We start from the raw sequence: 13,331 nt of genomic DNA, 5'->3' as shown, positions 1-13,331 counted from the left end.
AGTCCATTCTCTCCTTTTCTCCCCGTAGCTCCTTCCCTTTGTTCACTGGAATCAGATGTAATCACCAGCTTCTTTCCTTTTCCTTCAGTCACTCCTCCCCGTCAGGTATAGACGGCATACACGTTTCTCTTCATTTTGTAGTTAGCCCAGGTGGGCGTGTGGACTGGTGGGTTGGCCGGGGAAGCTTCCCGCTTGCGGAGCAGATTCTGAACCCACTCCTGGGTCAGGCGGTGGCTTCTAGGTGTCGGCTTCGGCACCGGTAACACTGAGGCAAAGAAGTAAACACAGAACCCGCTTCTCTGCCCTGGGCTTTCTGCCTGAGGTCACCAAGTGTGACTGCATCGCTCCTGGATGGGAGGAAGAATTGAAAGAACAATTTGGAACTTTCTAAGGGTCCCCGGGGCCTTGTTCCCTTCTGGACAGCCTGTTGTTTTCCATTTGTTTCCTCCCTGTTTTCCTTGGCCAGCTTCCCTTCGGAGGATGTCCCCCAGTGCCGCCCGTGTGATTCCTTTTTGGTCACGCCAGAATGTGTTCCGAGTGGCCTTAGTCTGCATTTGATCTGAGATGAGAGGTGGCCCATTTTCTCCCCCTTTATCTCTGGTCTCATTCAGTGGCATTTTTAGGGGGAGCTCTGGGCTTAGCACGACGACCCTCACTAGTCCCGCCGGTGGGCCAGACGCTGCAGAATTCTTGCCCGTCACCGGGAAGGAACAGGCACCGCATGGACGCTGCAGGCTTTGGGCATATGGTGTTAATAACTTGCTTTTGGGGACAGAAAGAGACCCTGCTACATTCCCCTTTCTGTTCCAACTCATCAATAGCTCCAAGGTCTGCTGTCCTTAGGGGTTATTTTTAAATTATCTTTATTGAGATCGAATTCATGTACTACACAATTCACTTTACAGTGTACCATTCAGTGATTTTTACTATGTTCATAGTTACGCAGCCATCACCAGAGTCGATTTTCGAGTATTTTCATCACCGGAAAAAGAATCCCTGTGTCCATTATGAAGGCTGAGTCTCGAACCTAGGTCGACGTCAGTCATAATAGCTAATATTTGGTGAGAGCTTATTCTGTGCACTGGTAGGGTGCTCGTGCGTGTTATGTCATTTAATACGTGTCGTGGCCCTGTGAAGCAGGGACTGACATCACCCCCATTTTACAGATGAGGAAACAGGTGTAGAGACATTTAAAACTCGTTCAGAAACAAACGGGTTCAAATCCAGGCCATAGATCTCCGTAGCATTTAACACACCGTCACACTGTCACATTTTGGTCATGTGACAGGACCTAGCGCAGTTTTCCTTCCTTTTCATCAATGTAAGCTATGATTTGAGATGCCCTATCACAACCAGGTGAGTGAATCAGCACGTGTCGATCGTTTGCTCCGCGTCAGACACTGGGACAGAATCGAAGTGGCATGCACAGAGGACCGAAGCAGAGATCTTATCCTCAAGAAGCTTCCAGGCTCGTCGGTGGCCGGTTCATAATGTGAGACCACACTTCAGAGATGCCGTCTAGTGCCACAGATGGTTGAAATTCTTCAGTTCGGTAGAAGGAGAGGTTAATGTGGGCTGGGGTGATGTAAGGAGGCTTCTAGAAAGAAGTAGATTGTAGCCGAACCTAGATAATAGGATCAAAGGCGCAGGGTGGGAACACCAGGAAGCATGCTGGGAAGACCTCGAGAGGGGTGGGAGATGGGTGGCAGGGAGACCCCTGGGCAAGTCAGACTGTGAAGGGCCTTGCGCGTCAGGCGAAAGAGTTCATTCCTTTAACGGGTGTTTATTGAGCACTTACTATGTGCCGAGCGCTCATGTAGACACTGGGGCCAGCGCAGTGGGTAAAACTCAGTAAAAAATCCCCATCCTCAAAGAACTTGAATTCTATTCAAGGAAGCAGATGAAGAACAAGTCAGTCCCATGATCAGATGGTGTGTCATCAGAGAAGCGGGGATAGGGAGCGTCAGGTGTAGCGGGTGGTGACTGCAAATCTGAAGAGTTCGAACCTTTTCCTTTAGATAACAGAGCCACTGAGAAATTTCTCCTGTTTCGTTTTGGCATAGGCCTTACCCTTGGGATTGCTTGAGGGAAGAAGTGCTTTAGAAGTGAGAAGTGAGGTGTGGTGAGGCCTAGAGGCAGGTGAAGGTCAGGGGCAAGTGAGAGCGGGGCCAGCTTCTCCGAGTCTAACAGCTATGGTATATACTGAAAACGCACCAGATCTGGATCCACACGGTTTAGACTCTGACAGTAACCTGAGGTCACCTCACTTCCCTAAGCTTAGTTTCGTCTTCTGTAGAGAACAGACAGAAATGCGAACTAACAAAAGTGTAATCAGGATCATTCGAGATAACTGGAATGAAAACTTGGTTAGTTGTATAACACTGTTCAAATGTGAAGAGTTACTGTCGTGGCCAGTGACTGTGAAAATTGCATTTAATCTCTCTGTGCCTCAGTCATAATAGGCCCTACCTCAGAGAGTTGTTCTGAGAATTACATACGCGCGCGCGCGCGCGCGTGTGTGTGTGTGTATGTGTGTTCCTGGCATAGTTCCTGGCACACAGTAGGCGCACTCTATAAACAGTAGCCCTTCTGACCTAAATCAGATGGAGTAACCAGGCATATTCACGGGTGAGGCGCTTTGGGAGAAGTCGAGTGATTTCTTTAATTTCAGCATCGCAGACATTTCCTGAGTGCCTGAGACAGAGTTGGGTCAGACTTGCTATTTGCTGCCTGCAGGGGCCTCTCCTTGTTTTAAAAGGTTTTCCTCGGTGAAAGTCTTTGACATTTTAAGATTTTAGTCCCACCTCGCATGAGCATCTCTCCTAAGAGTTTCTTGTAAAAGTCTCAGTAGTTTGTCGGTGTGATTACTCAGTCAAGAATTCTTGTTATCTCTGTACACATAGCTACTGGCAGCTTTCGCCAAGACTTCTGCTGACTTTCCTTAGGAATGAGATCGTGGGCTCATATTTGTTTGTGTTTAATTTTGTAAGAAACTGCCTAGCCATTTTCCAGATGGCTGTACTAATTTCCATTTCTGCTAGCCATGTATGATAATTCCAGTTTCTCTCTATCCTTGCCAGCACTTGCTATTGTCACTATATAGTGGCCATGCTAACAGGTGTGTCATGGCATCTCATCTGGGCCTTAATTTGCTTTTCCTTAATATCTTTTTATGTGCTTACCTGCCATCTGTATGTTTTCTTGGGTCAAGAATCTGTTCACATATTTTGCCCATTATCTAATTGGGTTGTTTTCTTTCTTTTTGGTGAGTCCTTTGTCAGAGATGTAGTTTTGCAAATATTTTCTTCCAGTGTATGGCTTATCTCTTTGAAAATCCTCTTTTTAGGGTCTTGCACAGAGCAAAAAGTTTGCTCAAGTCCAGTTTGATGAAGTCCAGTTTGTTTCCTTTTTCCTTACGGCTTGTCCTTATGGAGTCATGTCTAAGAAAATGTCGCATAAACCCAGGTTGCTAAGGGTGTATCTTATTTATTTAGCCTATGGATGTCCAATTACTCCATGCCATTTGCTGCCACTTCTTAACTATGACAGCTTGGGACATCCTGAACTCAATTTTCCTTTCTCAGATATGGGGGTAATGATAGGATCTACTTCCTAAGGTAGAAGTGAAGATTCTAGACTATGGCATAAATGCCCAGCACACAGTAGCTAGCGGTAGCCATTAATATTACTTATTTGACAGAGTTTCCAATTTTGAGATTTTACTATATAGTTTACTGAATTTGACACCAGGTAATTCCTTGTCACTTTGAATCCCTTCCAAGGATGTTGAGGCGCATGGGTCGGTGCTGAGGTGGGTTCGGTGGGGCTGATGGGTTCTGTAGAGATGATGCTGAAATCCCTTTAGTCAGAACCGATAGCAGTTCCCAGCTGGGAAGGGAGCTGAGGTCAAGGCCAGTTTGGTGGAAGAGCGTGTAGCAGAAAAGGGAAAATGCCAAATGAAGTCCGATGTCATGGATGTCTGCAAGAATTCAAGAGATTGTCCCTGGTGGAAGAAGGGGCGAGGGCAAAAGGGTTGTGGACCCAGAGGGTGAGTAAAGCAGGGTATCGGATCTCTTACTGAGCACTGGCCTCGTAACCTTGTTTGAAGGTGTCGGCCTTGGCTTTCCGCCTCACGATGCCCTTCGCTCGCTGCGTGGGGAGCCTTTGCCTTCTGCTTTCCAAACGCATTCATCCGGGCCTGTGGGGCCTGTGTGCTGCCGGGAGCGCCGCTGCCTGTCGCCTGGTGATGCGCCAGGCCCCCCCACCTCCCCGGGAAGGGGCGTCTTTCTGAAGCATGCTGCTCAGCAGAGCTGAAAAGGCCGAAGAACCTTCTCAGGAAGCCGATTGTGCCTGTGGTAGGTCTTTGTCTCGGAGCCATTTCACGAGCTGAATACCAGTGCCACTTGGTGACCTCACTGTCTCTCTGGCACTCCCACGCCACATTGGTTCCCCAGGAACTCGCCTTAGTCTCCTTGAGAAAGAGCTGGCAGCTTCGAATTTCTTTTGTTTGTTTTTGCCTTCCTCTACGATTAGTGCTCTGAAATCCTAGGTGAATTGGTCTTTTGTGACAAGCATGTGCAAGATACCCTGAAAAGGAAGTCTGCTATGAAATGGAAAAGTTGTCGTCTCAACAAGTCTGACAGAGGTCCCTCCCAGTCTGGTCAGATGTGAAGTGCGACCCGCTTCGAGTAGTGTCATTGGAAAGTGACAGCTGCGGGATATGGCAAAACAAATACGTTCTGTCGCACAGGACTGAAGGCCACCTTAATTAACGTGGTAGCTTATGTGTAAGTCTCCAAAGTAGTAATGGCCCCTGACTTCAGCCCTTTGTGCTTTCGACAGCCCTGTGCTGTTCCCTCTTTACTTTGCTTCTTACAGCGAAGATGAGAGGTGGGGTGGGCGTTTTTCTTCATATTTTTACAGATACGGAAGCTGTCGTGGAGTTGGGGCTGGAGGGACGGGGACATCACCCACACCGACCGAGAGGCCGATTGCCTACTTTTTTGGAGTTTTTGTATTTTGGTAAAATATAGCCTAAATTCGTGACTTTGAACATTTGCACATCTACAACCCACTGGCATTAATTATATTCATAACGTCGTATAACCATCTCCACTCTCTGTTTCCAAAATTTTTTCAGTGCATGGAACTCTGTGATGATTGCAGCCCGCCTGCAATCACCCGCTTCCCTCAGCCCCTGGTAACCCCTGTATGAATTTGGCTGCTCTATACATTTCACATAAGTGGAGTCATGTAATATCTGTCTTTTTATCTGGCTTATTTCACTTCCCGTAATATTTTCAAAGTTCATCCATGTCGTAGCACGTATCAGTATATCTTTTCTTCTTATCGCCAAATAATATGAAATATATATATTTTTATTCATTCATCCATTGATAGGCATGTAGTCTGTTTCTACATGTTTTATTGGCGAATGCTACTGTGGACATTTGTGTACAAGTTTTGTTTGAATACCTGTTTTCAGTTATTTTGGGTATATACCTACGAGTTGATTTGTTGGGTCATATGGTAATTCTAGGTTTAGCTTTTTGAGCAACTTTCAAAGTGTTTTCTACAGCAGCTGCACCATTTTAAATTTCCACCAGGAATGTACAAGGGTTTCAAATTCTTCATATCTTCACCGCAGCTAGTTATTTATTTATTTTTTATTATAACCTTCCTAATAGGAACGAAGGGGGAGATATCGTTATAGTTTTTATTTTTATTTCCCTAATGACTAAGGTATGAGCATGTTTTTCATATGCTTATTGGCAGTTTGTATATCTTCTTTGGAAAAATGTCTATTCAAGTCTTTTGCCTGTTTTAAAATTGAACGATCTTTTTCTTGATGAGTTGTAGGATTTATTTACATATTCTGCATATACCACATACCTGATTTCCAAGTATTTTCTCGCATTCTCTAGGTTGTCTTTTTACTTGCTCGATGATGTCCTGTGATGCACAAAAGTTTTAAATTAACACAGCTAAGAATTCATTGCCAGGTCTAAAGTTGTGAAGGTAGGCCCGTGTGTGTTCTTCTAAGAGTGTTATGCTTTTAGCTCTTAATTTAGGTTTCAGCCTCTTGGAGTAAGTTTTTGTATGTGATGTGAGATAGGGATCCACATTCATTCTTCTGCACATGGAAATACAGTTGCCTCAGGTCCATTTCTGGAACAATCCTTTCTCCATTGAATGGATTTGGCGTCCTTGTTAGATTCTGACTTAAAAAGTCTATTTTTACTGATGTTTGTATATCTATTTCAGCTCTCTTTTCTTTACTGTTTTCATGGAATAATTTTTTCCCTTCTTTATTTCTTTGGGTCTATTTCTGGATCTAAAGTGAGTCTACTGTAAATAGTATATAGTCGAATCCTGGTTTGTTTGTTTTTTTTCTTTGTGCTTATGATTGACATATTTCAGGTATACAAAATAACGATTTGATATTTGTTTATGTTGTGAAATGATCACTACAATAAGTCTAATTAACATCCAACACCACACATAATTACAAGAAAACTTTTCTTGTGATAAACACTTTTAAGATCTCATTTCCTAACAACTTTGAAATATACGATATAGTATTATTAACTATAGTTGCTGTGCCGTTTTTTTGTGTCACTTTTCAAATTCCACAGATAAGTGGATCGGATGATATTTATCTTTCTCTGACTTATTTCACTTAGCATAATGCCTTCAGGGTACATTCATATTGTCACAAATGGCAAGGTTTCATTCTTTTTTACGGTCGAATAACATTCCATTGTATGTACATGTACTGTATCTTCTTTATCCATTATTCTATCAGTGGACACTTAGGTTGCTTTCATATCTTAGGTATTATACATAACGAGTTAATGCACATGGAGGTACAGAGATCTTTTCAAATTCGTGTTTTCATTTTCTTCGGATAACTATCCAGAAGTGGAATCGTTGGATCACATGGTAGTTCTGTTTTTAATTTTTTAAGGAACCTCCATGTTGTTTTCCGTGGTTGCTGCAATAATTTACAATCCCACCAACAGTGCACAAGAGATCCCTTTTCTCTACATCCACATCAACACCCATTTCTTATGTTTTGATAATAGCCATTATAACAGGTGAGAGGTGATTGCTAATTGTGGTTTTGATCTGCATTTCCCTGATGGATTAGTAACTTTGAGGATCTTTTTTTCTCCTCCCAAGGGAGGAACCGGTTCTTTATTTTGAAATAGAAAATAGGTGGCCTCCTAGTGGTAGGAATGTGCTTCAATGGCGGGGTGCCCAGTATCTGACCCCAATGCATCTGTAGAGCTCAGATGCTTAGGATGAGCTTCAGGAAGGCTTCATACTTGATGCAACCATTGCTCTCCTCATGTCCTGCCAGAACAGTCTCCACCTCCTCTTCAGTCATCTTCTCTCTCAGGGTGGTGAGGACACATCTGAGCTCTGCTCCCATGACTTTGCCATTCCCTTCTTCGTCAAACACCCAAAGCCCCTCCAGGTAGTCCTCATATGTGCCTTGATCCCGGTTCTTGGCCACTGCCTGGAGCACAGGCAGGAAAGACTCGAAGTCTACACGCTGGGACTTTAGCTCATCACTCTCGGAGTTCCCCAGAATCTTGAGCACCTCGGCATTTATGGGGTTCTGGCCCAGGGCCCTCATCACACCCCCATGCTGGCTGTACAGGATCTTTCCATCCCATCCTCAGTCAGACAGAACTTTGAGCATCTTTATGTACCCGTTGGCCATCTGAATGTCTTTGGGAAAATGTCTATTCAGATCTTCTGCCCATTTTTTAATTGGATTGCTTTTTTGTTTGTTAGTTTGCTGTTGAGTTGTATGAGTTCTTTATATATTTTGGATATTAACCTCTTATGAGATATATGATTTGCAACTATTTTATCCCATTCAGGTTGCTTTTATATTTTGTTGATGATTTTCTTTGCTGTACAAAGCTTTTTAGTCTGATGGGGTCCCACTTGTTTATTTTCGGTTTTATTGTCATTGCTTTTGGAATCGGATCCAAAAAAACTATCACCAAGACTGATGTCAAGGAACTTACTAACGCCTGTGTTTTCTTCTAGGAGTTTTGTGATTTCAAGTCTTACATTTAAGTCTTTAATCTATTTTAAGTTTATTCTTGTATATGGGGTAAGAAAGTAGTCGAGTTTCATCTTTTGCATGCATCTGTGTCCAGTTCTCCCAACACGATTTATTGAAGAGAGTGTCCTTTGCCCACCGTATATTTTAGCCAACTTTGTTGTAAATTAATTGGTCACATTTGCATGAGTTTACTCTGCGGCTCTCTATTCTGTTCCATTGATCTATGTGTCTGTTTTTGTGCCCAATACTATACTGTTTGATTATTATTTGCTCAGAGTGACTTTTTTCATCCTTTACTTCTGTTTCTCTCTTTGGACTTAAAGTGAGTCCGTTGTACATGACATATAGTTAGATACTATTTTAAATCCATTTCACAAGTCTCTCCCTTTTAATTGGAGTATTTGATTCATTTACATTTAAAGTAATTATCGGTAGGTAAGGACTTACTTCTACCATGTTGTTGTGTTTTGTATGTCTTATACCTTTTCCCTTTATTTTCTCCATCGCTTCCTTCTTTTGTGTTTAGTTGATTTTTTTTATAGTGAACCATTTTTATTCCCTTCTCATTTCATGTATATTTTTAAGATATTTCATCCATGGATACCGTGGGGAATACATTTACTATCTTTAATTTAGAACAAATGACTTTGAATTGATACCAGCTTAACTCTAATAACATACAAATTTCTGCTCTTTAAAAGCTTTGGCCTTCCCCTGTGTATCGTTGTCACAAATTACATCTGTATACACTGTGTATCTGATGACAGATTTATAATTTATTTTGCACTTATCTTTAAATTACTTAGAAAATTTTTAAAAAATGAAATTTTAACCCCAGATTATAATAATGCTAGCTTTTACGTTTGCATATACAGTTTCCTTTACAGGAAATCCTCATTTCTCCATACGATTTTAAGTTATTGTCTAGTGTTCTTTTGTTTTAATCTAAAAGACTCTCATTAGCATTTTTTGTAGGAGAGTTATATTGGTAATGAACCCCTTTAGCTTTTGTTTACCTGGGAACGTCTTAATTTTTCCATTTTTGAAGGATAGTTTTGCTCAACATAGAATTCTTGGTTGACAGTTTTAATTTTGTTCTGACACTTTAAAAAACAGTCATCCCACTGTCTTCTGGCCTCCATGGCTTCTGGTGGGGAATTTGCTATTAAATTGTTATGAGGATCTTTTCGATACAAGTTACTTCTCTCCTCTTGCTTTTAAGATTTTCTCTTTGGCTTTTGGAGGTTTGGTTATAACGGGTTTCAGTGTGAGAGTCTCTTTGAGTTTTTTTTCTCCTCGAAGCTTTTTGAGCGTCTTGGATGTATAGATTTATGCCTTTCATTAGATCTGACATATTTATGGCCATTAATTCTTCAAATATACTTTCTGCTTCCTTTTCTCTCTTCACCCTCTGGCAGTCCCATAATGTGTATTCTGATTGGCCTGATGGTGTCCCACAGGTCTCTTAGACTCTGTTAACTTTTAAATTTCTGCATCTTTAATGATAGTTTCATTTCGTTCATACATCATATTTCTGATTTTCCCTAGTTTCGTGTGTTTTTCTTTAGCTCTTTTAGTGTGTTTAAGAGTTGTTTTGAAATCTTGGGTAAATCCTCAGACATTTTCTGTCAGTTTTGTTTCTTTGAATGGACAGTGCCTTCCTGTTTCTTTGTATGCTTTGTAACATTTTTGTTGAAAACTGAACATTTGAATATTATAAGGTGGTAACTCTGGGAATCAGATTCTCTCCCTTCCACAGGATTTGCTTTATTCTAAAGACTATTTTGGCAAAGACTACATCCATTTTCCTTGTCCTGTGAGGTCACAGAGTCTCCGTTTCTCGGCTTTTGTTCAACCAGCATTTTGACACAGATTTCCTTGAATGCCAGGATCTAAGAACAGTCAAATAAATAAACAGACACCTCTCCTAGTCTTTGTAGACTGGCTCTATGCCCAGGCCATTCTTGAGCAATTAGTTAGGCTTGCCTTGAGACTGGGGATTGGCCAAAGGTGAATATTTAGATCGGCTTAGGTCTTTTCTAAGTATGCATCTTGCCCTGGGCATGCATGTGTTTTTTAAATTCCCCATATACACAGTGGCTTTTGAATATCCTAATTATCCAAGGAAACTTTCCCTCATTTTTTTTTCCTCTTTAGCTTTTGCTCCCATGGCTTAAGCAGTGTATTGTGCCGTTCAACTTTGACCTTGCCTCAGGCGTCTGAGTCAGTAGTTCAGCCTGCACTTTTCCAGCCTGAGTTCTGTGTGAGGAGGCACAGACACAAGCATCTGATCTCGTCTTTTAGGTAGCCCCCTGACACATCAGAACGGAAATACACAATGATTGTGATTAAGATGTGTTCTGCTCCTTCTGGAAACGGGCCAGGGTCCAACACTGGGAACAGAGGCTGCCACTGCCTTAAGAGCAAAAATGCCACTGTGCCAGAGGGGTTGGGTAAGCAGCAGTAAAAACGCCACAAAAGGTTCCTGCTGTGTTCAGGTTGCTTTTCTCTTGATTCAGCACTTGTTTGGTTTCTGTAAACTTTTGACTGTTTTTCAGAGTTCTGATGAAGTTGGTTCTGACATTTTCTACTTGTTTTTGATGTCCCTGGGTGGGAGAGTGAGACGAACACTTGGAGCTGCCTCCTCTGCCATTGTGTTAACATCATTCTCTGACTATGCTTTTTAATAATCCAGACTGCCTAGTTTCGATTCCTGGCTCCACCATTCACTAACTCTGTAACTTTGGGCTAGTGACTTAACTTCTCTTGTTTTCTCTAGAGCAGAATTGGTTAGAACAGTACCTACTTCAGAGGGTGGTAGTAAGAATTAAATTTAAAAATCTGTGTAAAGTCCTTAGAATGGTATGTGGCACATGTCGGTGCTCAATAATCGTTACCTGTCTTTTAAAATTACACTATAGTTTTACGTATCACTAAGAAAGAAAAACTGTCAGTTACACTATGGTATGCCATTGGTAGGAGGGTGTACTTTGATTTTAGGAGTATTAAAATATGTGTCTTATTCACATCTGTTGTTCATTTAGAAAAAAAACCCCTTAGAACTGACAAAGTATGGTGTCATCATCATCATCGTCATCATCATCATCATCACCACCTTCGCTGTGATCACCAGTTATCATCTGGTTCAGTCTTCAAATTTCGCAGGCGGGGCAGCTGAGGCCCAGAGTGTGTAAGTGACCTGCTCATGCCTACGTAGGAAGTTATGTCTTAACCAAAGCCGGAATGTGGGCCGGTTCATTTCTATTCCAGTTACCATGCTGTCAGGAGCCCAGCTGTCTCTCGAAGCCAGCAGTTTGTCTTGTGAATAATGCCCTGCTAATCGCTCAGTGGTTGTAGGTATTTTCCATGTTTGCCAGCAGTGTGCTCAAAGTGGCAAGTGAAGGAGGAAGTGGGCTATTAAAAATAGCTAAAATCTAGCAGGATGAGTTGGGTCTGTTCTAAAAGCATAGGTTGTGGGGCTCGAGATCAGCTGTCAGTTTTTAGCCACAAGATCTTGGGCAGACAGGTCAACTCTCTGAGCTGCATAGTTTGAGAAATCTCGAAAATGGAATCGTTGCTATTCTATAGAGTTGTTTAGAAGGCGAAATGGTGTCACTTATATGCATAGTGATCGGGACGTGCTAGATAACCACTGAATACCAATTCTCTTTTCTGCTTCTTGGACAAAACTCGGTTCACCGACTTTCTCTCTTTTTAGCTCGGACCTTGCTTGTGATTGCGATTGTGTAGAATTCGATCACCGTGATTCTCTTCGGTGAGTTAGTCTGTGGCCAAGGGGAAAGGTAGCAGCTGGAAGCTGTAATTTTCTAGGGGGACATTCCTACTGCTGAGTGAGGAGGAAAACACAGCTGTTTAGGGAAAATGAACAAAATGGTAATTGTGTTAGGTCAGCCAGTGCACTGTGAGATTTTTGCTTCCTGTTGTGTTTACTTCCGAGGCTGCCTCACGTTAAACATGCCCCCTACTCACTTGCCATACTAGTCTTCTCTCGACTTCCCCAACATGCTAGCTTCTTCTGCACTTTGTTCAGAATGTGCCTCTGTGCCCGGATGCTCTCGCTTTCTCTACCTGGAAAACACCTACATATTCTTGAAGTCTCTGCTCACATGTCACCTTTTGATTTTGTAAAGCTTTGTTAGTCGACTCTTTCAAAGGAATAACATTATTCCTGTACCAGGAATAGAATATGTGAAATGTATTTCTCCAACATTAGAGAGTATGTTCATTGGAGGGCAGTCCTCATGTATATGTTTTCTTTCAATTATAGGAGCCCAGCAGAAGAAATAGTAATAGCTAAAGTTTACTATTTTATTTATTAATATGCGTGCGCTCACACACACACATCCTCACAGTCCTTCTGCGAAATAGATACTGTTGTTATTCCCATTTCACAGATGAGGAAGAGTGAGGATTAGAGAAGTTCAGTAATCACCCGAATCACGGGCTGGGTGGTCGAGGAGCCCGCAGTGGAATTTTGTTCCGACTCCAAAGCGTGTGTTGTTGATCTCTATGTTCTAGGACGGTGACAGCCCATAGAATTTTCTGTGACGATGCAGACATTCTCTATCTTTGATTTTTTTTAAGTTATTTTATTTTTCAATAACAATTGCCATTCAGTATTATATTGGTTTCCAGTGTTCAGCATAGTGATTAGTCATTTATGTAATTTACAGAGTGATCTCCCCCAATAAATGTATTCCCCACCCGGCACCATGCACAGTTATTACAACATTACTGACTGTATTCTCTGTGCTGTACTTCACGTCCCTGTGACTGTTTTGTAACTGCCGATGTGGACTTCTCGATCCCTTCACCTTTACGCCCATTCCCCCTCCCGTCTGGCAGCCATCAGTTTGTTCTCTGCATCTGTGAGTCTCTTTCTGTTTTGTTTGTTCATTCATTTTGTTTTTAGATTCCACATAGAAGTGAAATCATATGGTCTTTTTTTTTCTGTGTCTGACATTTCACTTAGCATAATACCTTCCAGGTCCATCCATGTTGTCGTAAGTAGTTAAGATTTCATCCTTTTTTATGGCTGAATAGTATTTTGTTGTATATACATACCATATCTTCTTTATGCATTTGTCTATCAATGGACATTTAGGTTTCCTCCATATCTTGGCTACTATAAATAATGCTGCAATGAACATAGGGATGCATATGTCTTTTTGAATTAGTGTTTTGAATTTCTTCAGGTAAACACCCTGAAGTGAAATTGTTGGGTCCT

At 41.9% G+C, this 13,331-nt stretch overlaps 1 protein-coding gene and 1 pseudogene across 4 annotated transcripts in view; one reads left to right on the top strand and one right to left on the bottom strand.

The window, feature by feature from the left end:
* OPHN1 (oligophrenin 1) overlaps nt 1–13,331 on the top strand; it is a 240,962-nt gene that overhangs the window by 35,652 nt on the left and 191,979 nt on the right. The gene's annotated exons all lie outside the window — the stretch shown is intronic.
* Nucleotides 7,292–8,587, bottom strand: LOC102894725 (annotated as a pseudogene).

This window comes from Pteropus alecto, unplaced genomic scaffold (assembly GCF_000325575.1).
Source record: "Pteropus alecto unplaced genomic scaffold, ASM32557v1 scaffold312, whole genome shotgun sequence".
NCBI classification, from domain to species: Eukaryota; Metazoa; Chordata; class Mammalia; order Chiroptera; family Pteropodidae; genus Pteropus; species Pteropus alecto.
This window is presented reverse-complemented; position numbering and strand designations above follow the sequence as displayed.